At 44.5% G+C, this 10,236-nt stretch overlaps 1 long non-coding RNA gene across 1 annotated transcript; it reads left to right on the top strand.

The window, feature by feature from the left end:
- The first annotated feature begins 2,116 nt into the window (after positions 1-2,116).
- On the top strand, positions 2,117-4,392 carry LOC122172471 (uncharacterized). Its single transcript, XR_006172813.2, has 3 exons — positions 2,117-2,230; positions 2,645-2,691; positions 3,387-4,392. It is a non-coding gene; the product is annotated as an uncharacterized LOC122172471 (long non-coding RNA).
- Positions 4,393-10,236: the final 5,844 nt, after the last annotated feature.

Genomic DNA, 10,236 nt, shown 5'->3' with positions numbered 1-10,236 from the left:
TCCATCTGTGGCAGTTGGAGACTTGATGGAAACTGACTATAACAATATTTTATTTCTCCAGTGCTAGGAGTGCAGTTATTTCTGTACCAGACTCAGCGGATCCAGTTTGTTGAAGTTAGTGACACCGCAAAGATCCACTGTTCTTCCAAAGAGAAATTGGAAGGAAGTAGAATGTTTTGGTATTTGAGACGAGAAGGCGAGAAACCCACCTGCATTAAGCGCTGTTTGGATGATCAAAATGTAAGTAAATTTGCTTGCAAACACGAGACACACAGCTCGACCCTGGAAATCAGCAATATTCAAAAGACTGACTCTGGCATTTACTACTGTGCATATATAGACAGCAGCTACCTGCTTTTCGGGAATGGATCCACACTGATTGTTGGAGGTAAGGAACCATAGCTTGTTTAAGGAGACTAGTAACTGATTGACAAAACATATTTCAAGTTCCCAATAAAATATAACAAGATACCATATCTATTGATGAATGGTTCAAAGGAAAGCATACTTTAAGCCAAACAGATCAGCTAAACATTAAATGCTATGGGTAGAGAAGTTATATAATAACAGTTATTGTTATAAAATATATGTGTAAAACTTGAAAGTGCCAAAAATAAACTTTTAACGTTTCTCTGTGACTGTTCAGGGCACCCAGGTAGGGAATATTTCTAACCTAAGAGTTGGGTTTGCATGAAATAATGTTTTGAGTTAATTAAAAGTTTACAAAATGTATAAAATTGTACACAATTTTCCTTCTAAGTAGTGCAGCTACGTATTGCGCTATGTCCTAGTTAGTGTTGGTGTGATAATTTAATATTTCCTTCGTCAATACATTTGTTCCTTTGAATTAATGTCTTAGTGACAGATATGCAGTGTTGTTGTAGCCGTGTTGGTCCCAGGATATTAGAGAGAGGAGGTGGGTGAGGTAATATCTTTTATTGGGCCAACTTCTGTGGGTGAGAGAGACAAGCTTTCTTGCTGACACAGAGCTCTTCTTCAGATCTGGGAAATGACACTCTGAATACATTTCCCAGACCTGAAGAAGAGCTCTGTGGCAGCTTGAAAGTTTGTGTCTTTCACCAACAGAAGTTGGTCCCAGAAAAGATTTTACCTCACCCACCTTGTCTCTCTGAGTGAAAGTCTAACACTTTTAATCAGACTGCAGCTCATTTGATTATCACACTGAAGTATCACACCTCCTTCTGCTCAGACAGTTATACCAACAGCAGCTGGGTGATGCTTCTGGTCCCATTTGCACATGAAAATCAAGTCACTGGAACAGCAAATCTGGCCTGTGTGATCCATGGAGTGTCCAGCCCAGTCCATGTTTCCTGGAGTGTTTCTGGGGAGCTGCGGGAACAGGGGCTGACGCGCTCATTGAAAGCAAAGGATGGATCTTTTACGCTCATAAATCACATCAGCGTCCCCATGGACACCTGGACCAGTGGGAAGAATTTCACCTGTGAAGTCAAATTCAACTCTTCTGGCAGCAGTGTGAAGAAAAGTACCAGGTATCCTGCAGGTGAGTGATATGATATTTGAGGTTAATGGAGACTTAGATGTGAAATAGGGGTGAAGTGGCCACAATCAGAGCTGCTTAAACATAACTTTCCATCACAGAAAGCTGGAATATTCTATGTCTTAGTTAAAATTTCTTTAGAGAATTTGGGGAAAAGTCACGTGATCACAAGACAATGTAGCTCTGATCTCTGCTGTAGCTTTCACCCAGATTCTACATATAAAGCCCTGTAAAGATCTAAATAATAATAAATACCATGAGAAAAGGGGAATTGAGAGGCACTTGAGAAGAGAGATGTTTTCCAGTGAGATACACACAGTGATGGAGAAACAATGAGGTGAGGAGAGATCTACAGGGAGGATTTTGTAGATGGCAGGAGGTGCAGAGAAGATTCTGATTACAGGGGAAAGAATTCACCTAAGGGAAAGGGGGCAACACAGAAGGTGAAAGATGCTGAAGGCTCCTGTAGCCTCACTCCTCAGGGGTTAAGGCCTGTGGTGAAATGGGGATCAAGAGGGAAGAGCTGGATGTGGTGTCATCACGATCCTCTTGGCTCGAGTCAGCCACTTACTTGTGTCTGTTTTTTTGCTTCCTTCACAGCTCCTGCCAGGAAGTGCTTACAATACATTGTGCCCCTTGCGGCTGGGGCTGGTCTGCTGCTGCTGGTGGTGTCTCTGAGCCTTGTCTGGACCCTCTGCCCTTCCACGCTAGGTAAGAAACACAGCCCAGCCCAGACACTCTCCCGCAGAGAGAAATCCTACTCCCCTGCTTGCTACTGGGGACTGCAACTGTCCTGTACAACACATGAACATGCTGCAAATGTCACAACTGCCAGCACTGATCTCAGAATGTTTGTTTTCTGAATCTTGAATTTCCTATGTCGGGAGAACGGCTTTGTTCTCCAGGACAAAGGGAACGATGTAGAAAGGCTTCTACTGCCCCTGGCCCAGGCACCTGGTCTATAGTTCACAAAGAGCACTAGCCTTTCTGATGAGCCTCTCTCCCTGTGCCATGCATGGTGGTGCCCTGCGCACCCACAGCTCGGATGCACCATTAGTCAATGAACTACAGCTGGGGGAGTGACCGTGGAAGAGGAACATTTACTGTTGTCTTTGTTTGTTCCAGGATTCAAGCCCAGGATCTCAGCACCCCCAGCTTCAGAGGAGCACCAGGTACGGTTCTTTGCAGACTGTCTCTGTCTAAATCAATGTGTCTCTCAGGCATTTCAAATCCATCAACTTCATATATTTAGTAATTAAACTGGTTATTCTGGAAGGAGAAGGTGAAAGTGAGATCTAGCTGTTGGAGTAGCTGAAAGGGAGCAAAGAGCCTTACTGCTAACTCTGGTACCAATTTACTGTGGGATTGTGGGCAAGGCACTTAGTTCTCTGTGTCTCTGTTTCCCCATGTGTAAAAAATGGATAATTAGACTTACTGCTCAAGGATGATGGGGTTTGATGTTTTATTGGTTCTGACTGTGCCCTTTACAGGGTTTTTGTGTGCAGCTGGGAACATTTCTGGCACTTATAAGGTAAAGAGCTGTAAGAAATTATATTTGTAAAGCACATGAAGATTTTCCAGTGACAGGTGCTGTGGGCCTGATCCAAAGCTCAGTGATCTCAGTAGGAGACTGTCCATTGACATGGGGTTTGGATCTGGCCAAATATTGTCAGTAGCTGATTCTTAAAGTCAGACTCCAGCGCTGGTTTCCATTCCGATAACACGCACCATTTACAGGACAAGCAGGAGAGTCAGAGATGAGGGAATTTTTCATCAGGCTAAACTCGCTTGGATGTCTGGTTCTGTCTCAGCTTGTAGCCCTTCATTTTACAAGGAGGGGCTAATTTTACTAACTGTCACCAAACAGGGTGGAATCTTATACGCTCATCTGGATTTTGATTCGCGGAATCACAACGGGCGCACGATGCAGCGATCGGCCAGAGGGAAAAGCGCAAAACCCTGAACTGTCTACTGCAGGGGAATCCACACGTGGGAACTGATGTCTGGTTCTCTGCTGATCGGACGTAGCAGCTGGAAGAAGGCTCTGTCCGTCTCCATCTCCTTTCTTTTTCATTTTCTCCACTTCTCTGTTTAGAATAAAAAGCTCAGAAGATCCCTACAGAGTCCAGCCTCGTCAGGTGGGATATAAAAGCATCAGGGTGTAGATGACTTTACACATCACGTGTGTACTAGATTGGAAGCTCTTTGGGGCAGGAACTGTCTCTTTGTTCTGTGTTTGTGCAGCACCTAGCACAATGGGTGCTATGGTAACACAATAATTGTCATCATCATCCTCTCATCTGCAGAGGGACCCGGACACAGCTGAACGGCTGCAGCTTCCCTGCACAGAGTGAGGCCGGATGGCAGAAGCCTGCAGAGGGGACATGCAGCCCCTGTATATGCCACAGCTCCCCTGATCCTCAGCAGGCTCGTGCTCCCTTTGCAGTAACGTTACATGGACGTGCAATGGGATTGTGAAGGGGGAGGATGGATGCGGGAGGAGCTGGGAGGGATGAGAATCTCTCCCCAGGCCAGGGCAGGAGCTGCTACTCCAGTGCTTCCTCTGGAGCAGTGTTTCTTGACCACCAGTCCGTGGACCAGCGTCGGTCCCTGAGATCTCCCTGACACAGTTTAGGAAGGCAACAAGCCGGTCCCTGATATTCAAAAGGTTAAGAAACGCTGCTCTAGAGTCTGCTGCTTTCCCCCATGGGCAAGATCCACAGACCCCCATGTGCCAGCCCCTCTGCACCATCTAACAATAACAACACGTTATCAATGCCTGGCGCTCGCCTGGTGCCGGAGCCTGCACGCGCTGCCTGTTTGCATCACAACTTGTTGTGGTTCAAGCTGTCATTCGAACTGTCACTCATTAAAAAGACCCAGTATTGATGTTTGTGTGCCTTGCCTCTTTTATCTGTTCAATGCATCAAGCTCGGCTTATTGTGTAATAAATAAGGTGACGTCTGAAATTCTTTGGGCCCGATTCTGCTCTGGTTTCCAGCAGTGTAAATCTGGAGGAGCTCTGTTGCAGTCAGTGGAGTTACTCCGGATTTACTCTGGAGTCTCTGAGAGCAGAAGCCGGCCCTGTCTATCCCACTTAGCGTCTGTGCTTCTCGTGATGGATGATACAACAAATGTGTTACACAGAACTTGTTACGCACACACACCATCAACTATGGCAAGGGCTGTCCACTAAAGTCTGGAGGAGAAGTAATGGGCATAATCTGCAGCAAGGGAGATTTAGGTGAGATGTTCGGAAAAACTTTGTAACTCTAAGGAGAGTTCAGCTCTGGATCAGGCGTCCAAGGGAGGTTGTGGAATCCCCGTCCCTGGAGGTTTTTAAGAAGAAGTTAGACAAACGTGTCAAAGATGATCCAGGTTTACTTGTTCAGACCCCTGTGTTGAGGCAGGACCTGGGTGACTTTTCCAGGTTCCTTCCAGTCTGACAGTTCCATGATTCTCTGAGCGCCAATAAAAAATGAATGACTAAGGGCCTGAATCTGATCTCCTGTTACCCTGAGAACTGAACCCAGTGGGGCTGCAGGAGCGCCGAGATTTCCATTGTGACTTCAAACTGAGGTCTTGAATGAATGGTGACTTGCAGTCACTGAGGAAGCTTTCGGCAAGACGAGAACAGCCGGCTCTGGTTCCTTGGTCAACTTCCCATGTGGGTAATTACAGGAGCTGGTCTGGAGTCTTTAGAAGAAACATTTCTGTGTCAGAAAATCCCCATTTGTTGAAACGAAGATTTGTTTTCCATAGGAAAAGGGTCGGTTTTGATTAATTATTTTACTTGATAAAAAAGTTTCAGAATTTCAAAATGAAACTTTCTGGTTCTCCAGTCCAAAAGGCGTCTTGCTTAAAAATATACACTAATTATACTAGATCCTTTTTTTTTTAAATATTTAATGGTCAAAAAATTTTATGTTCAAAATTGGCAGGAAACATTACAAAATTCTTAAAACAAAATGCTGCTTTTCACACAAACCGAAAATGATTTTTGATTGAAGAAAATTTTTGAACTTTTGACTTTTTGTACCAGTTCGACACAGGAAAATGTTTCAGTATTTTGAAAATTTGTGTGGGATGGAAAATCCATTTTCTGCCCAGCCCTGGTAATTACATGAGTGTAAAATTGCTCCTGTAGTTACACTTGGCTACATTGCTCCTTTTCACTTCCTGCTCTAAGGCACTGCGCAGCGCTGCTGTGGGGCTGTCAGACAGCTGCCCCGCTCCTCCCCCACCGTGTCTAAAGACATTTCTAGATACACTGTAATGGCCCAATCCTGCCGGGTGCTGAGGCACTTCCTGTGACATGCTGGGCAACTGCAACGCTGATTAAAGTCAAGGGGAGTGGTGGGTGCTCAGCGGCTGTTAGGATCAGCTCCTACCTTTTGTTCCTTAAAGCACTGCACATTGTAACGCAGTTTTGCTGGGATCCTTAGAGCAGTAAATAGGGCTTTGTGCCGTTGTCAATCAGTGTTACTGGGAGGTTTATAACAGCCCCTTACAGGAACTGGGCTGGGCAGACATTGTGCTCGAATAGTGTTATGATTTCTATGGTCTTATCTGTACTGCCACTGACAACCTTCAGCCCCTTAACGGCGAGCCTGGGGACCTGATTCTCATTAGCATTAAGTCCCTTTCCACCATGGTAACGCACCGGGGCCTGGAAGTGACTGTGAGTTTAATTTATGGTCCTCTAAAGTCCTCTTTACATTGGTGCAAAGGGGAAGCTGTGTCATTGTCAGTAATGCCCTTGGGCTAGAAATCAGACAGAATCTTGGCCAGTCCAGTCGTCCTTCGTCAGGTCAAACTCCTGCTTCCACTTAACATTGCCTCAGTCAGGGACTGCAGGATTTAGCCCAGGTCGCTTCCCAAGCATGGGAGGGAGGAAGGCAGGGGAGGGAAAGGGAAGGAAGGAAGGAAGGACGATGGTCCCCAGCATTAGAGAACTGCCTGGAAGGGGTTTGTGACAGATCCATCCAGGGGAGCTGCCACCAGCCAGAGCAGCCTCACAAGTGGGGTGCGGGTTAAGGAGACGTGGCCAAGGCACCCGGAGATTCTGTTCTTTGTTGAGCCAATTGCTCTAATCACTAGCCCACGTTGCCCAATATTGTCAGCTGTTTCAGAAGGGACATTGACAGATGCACTTTACTTCTCTCTCCCTGCTTTGTGCAGCCAGACGCAGCTTTCTAACCAGCCCCGTTCCGTTAATTTTAACCCGTTTATTCCTAGACTCAAGGGGTGGTGTTTAACTTCAGTAGGCGTGAGGCACCCAACCCTCCGAGCCATGTTTGAAAATCCCACTAGGCATCTCTCTGCATTTATAGGCACCTAAATACCTTTGAAAATCTGTCCCGAAGTCACTTTTGAAAATGGGACGTACACTATTTTGAAAATCGTGTCTTATGTTGTCTTTTTCCTCACACATGTCAGAGCTTTCAGTTTGATGATCTAAAGTGAAGTTAACAGTCCTCCAAGACAGTACAACAAACAATCATTACATGTCTGCGTTGTGCCACCAAGAACTGTGCTACAATAAACCAAACTTGTAAGGCTGGGGAGCGACTTAGCTTGGGATTGTCAAAGGACCTAAGTGGTTTAGGAGCAGTTTCCTTTTACAGTCAATGGGAGTTGTGCTCCGAACTCATGTGGGTTTGTTTATATAGATAATCTATACTCTGGATTTTTAATTATTCTGAATCATTATATACACCCCTGTGCCACTGGAATGCAGAGAAAATCTACAAGAAATGCTGTAGCCGCTGCAGAGTCTTTAACCCACCCATCTAGTATCTATCACCACAGCACATCCTCCTGGGAGGCGTTCCTCTCTGGAAATGACCAAGCCACTGTACCCAGTCACTGCAGCAGTGCACTAGGCATCAGCCTTTGGGCCAGTGTGTCAGGATTTTGTCTTAATATTTTAATGAACATGATCTTTGCCGAGTATCTGGTTTTATCTTCTTTAGGTAAAACTTCTGCATTAAGTTCTGGAATTGGAAAAACAGCCTCTTCATTAGGACACTAGTATTGAATACTGTATCTATGATACGTTTTGAAACTTTTGCTGGATAGTAATTGGATTTCCATTCACTTGTATGAAGTTAGAGCAGCTTTTTAAGTATTTGGGATGCAGAGGATAAATATTATCAGATTAAGTAATTTCTATTGCTGAGCTATCCAGTCCATCTGTGAGAGGTGGAGACCTGACGGACACTGACTATAACGATATTTTATTTCTCCAGTGCTAGGAGTGCAGTTATATCTGTACCAGACACAGCGGATCCAGTTTGTTGAAGTTAGTGACACCGCAAAGATCCACTGTTCTTCCACGGAAAACTTGGAAGGCGAAAGGAGAATGTTTTGGTATTTGAGACAAGAAGGTGAGAAACCCACCTGCATTAAGCGCTGTTTGCATGATCAAAATGTAGGTAAATTTGCTTGCAAACACAAGACACACAGCTCGACGCTGGAAATCAGCAACGTGCAAAAGAATGACTCTGGCATTTACTACTGTGCATATAAATACAGCAACTACCTGATTTTTGGAAATGGAACTACACTGATTGTTGGAGGTAAGGAACCACAGCTTCTTTAAGGAGATTCGCAACTGATTGACAAAGCATATTTCATGTTCCCATTAAAATGTGACAAGATACCTCAGCTAGTGATGAATGGTTCAAAGGAAAGCATACTTTAAGCCAAATAAATCAGCTAAACATTAAATGCTATGGGTACACAAGGAATATAGCATTTATTGTTATAAAATATATGTATAAAACCTGAAAGTGCTGAAAATAAACTATTGACGTTTCTCTGTGACTCTACAGGGCACCCAGGTAGGGAATATTTCTAACCTAAGAGTTATGTTCACATGAAACAATATTTTGAGTTAATGAAAAGTTTATAGCAACAGAGGGTCCTGTGGCACCTTTAAGACTAACAGAAGTATTGGGAGCATAAGCTTTCGTGGGTAAAAACCTCACTTCTTCAGATGCAAGAAGGCGGCTTGCATCTGAAGAAGTGAGGTTCTTACCCACGAAAGCTTATGCTCCCAGTACTTCTGTTAGTCTTAAAGGTGCCACAGGACCCTCTCTTGCTTTTTACAGATTCAGACTAACACGGCTACCCCTCTGATACCTGAAAAGTTTATACAATTTATAAATTTGTACGCAATTTTCCTTCTAAGTAGTGCAGCTACGTATTGCGCTATATCCTAGTTAGTCTTGGTATGATAATTTAATATTTCCTTCTTCAATACATTTGTTCCTTTGAATTAATGTCTTAGTGACAGATATGCAGTATTGTTGTTTCAGAGTAGCAGCCGTGTTAGTCTGTATCCGCAAAAAGAAGAACAGGAGTACTTGTGGCACCTTAGAGACTAACAAATTTATTAGAGCATAACCTTTCGTGGAGAAGTGGGCTGTAGTCCACGAAAGCTTATGCTCTAATAAATTTGTTAGTCTCTAAGGTGCCACAAGTATTGTTGTAGCCATGTTGGTCCCAGGATATTAGAGACACAAGGTGGTGAGATAATATCTTTTATTGGGCCAAGTTCTGTTGGTGAGAGAGATAAGCTTTTGAGCTGACACAGAGCTCTTCTTCAGATCTGGGAAATGACACTGAATACATTTCCCAGACCTGAAGAAGAGCTCTGTGGAAGCTTGAAAGTTTGTCTCTCTCACCAACAGAAGTCGGTCCCAGAAAAGATTTTACCCACCTTGTCTCTCTGAGTGAAAGATTAACATCTTTAATCAGACTTCAGCTTATTTGATCATCACACTGAATTCTCCACCTCCTTCTGCTCAGACAGTTATACCAACAGCAGCTGGGTGATGCTTCTGGTCCCATTTCCACGTGGCAGTCAAGTCACTGGGACAGCAAATCTGGCCTGTGTGATCCATGGAGTGTCCAGCCCAGTCCATGTTTCCTGGAGTGTTCCTGGGAAGCTGCAGGAACAGGGGCTGACGCGCTCATTGAAAGCAAGGGATGGATCTTTAACGCTCATAAATCACATCAGCGTCCCCATGGACACCTGGACCAGTGGGAAGAATTTCACCTGTGAAGTCAAATTCAACTCTTCTGGCACCAGTGTGAAGAAAAGTACCAGGTATCCTGCAGGTGAGTGATATGATATTTGAGGTTAATGGAGACTCAGATGTGAAATAGGGGTGAAGTGGCCACAATCACAGCTGCTTTAACATAACTTACCATCACAGAAAGCTGGAATATTCTATGTCTTAGTTAAAATTTCTTTAGAGAATTTTGGGAAAAGTCACGTGAGATATACAGGGATCGCAAGACAATGTAGCTCTGATCTCTGCTGCAGCTTTCACCCAGATTGTACATAGAAAGCACTGTAAAGAATTAAATAATAATAAATACCAGGAGTAAAGGGGAACTGAGAGGCATTTGAGATGAGAGATGTTTTCCAGTGAGATACACAAAGTGATGGAGAGACAATGAGATGAGGAGAGACCTACAGGGAGGATTTGTAGATGGCAGAAGGTGCAGAGAAGATTCTGATTACAGGGGAAAGAATTCACCTAAGGGAAAGGGGGCAACACAGAAGGTGAAAGGTGCTGAAGGCTCCTGTAGCCTCGCTCCTCAGGGGTTAAGGCCCGTGGTGAAATGGGGATCAGGAGGGAAGAGCTGGGTGTGGTGGCATCACGACCCTCTTGGCTCTAGTCAGCCACTTGTGTCTGTTTTTT

The sequence above is a fragment of the Chrysemys picta genome, chromosome 20 (genome assembly GCF_011386835.1).
Source record: "Chrysemys picta bellii isolate R12L10 chromosome 20, ASM1138683v2, whole genome shotgun sequence".
In the NCBI taxonomy this organism is placed as follows: Eukaryota; Metazoa; Chordata; order Testudines; family Emydidae; genus Chrysemys; species Chrysemys picta.
This window is presented reverse-complemented; position numbering and strand designations above follow the sequence as displayed.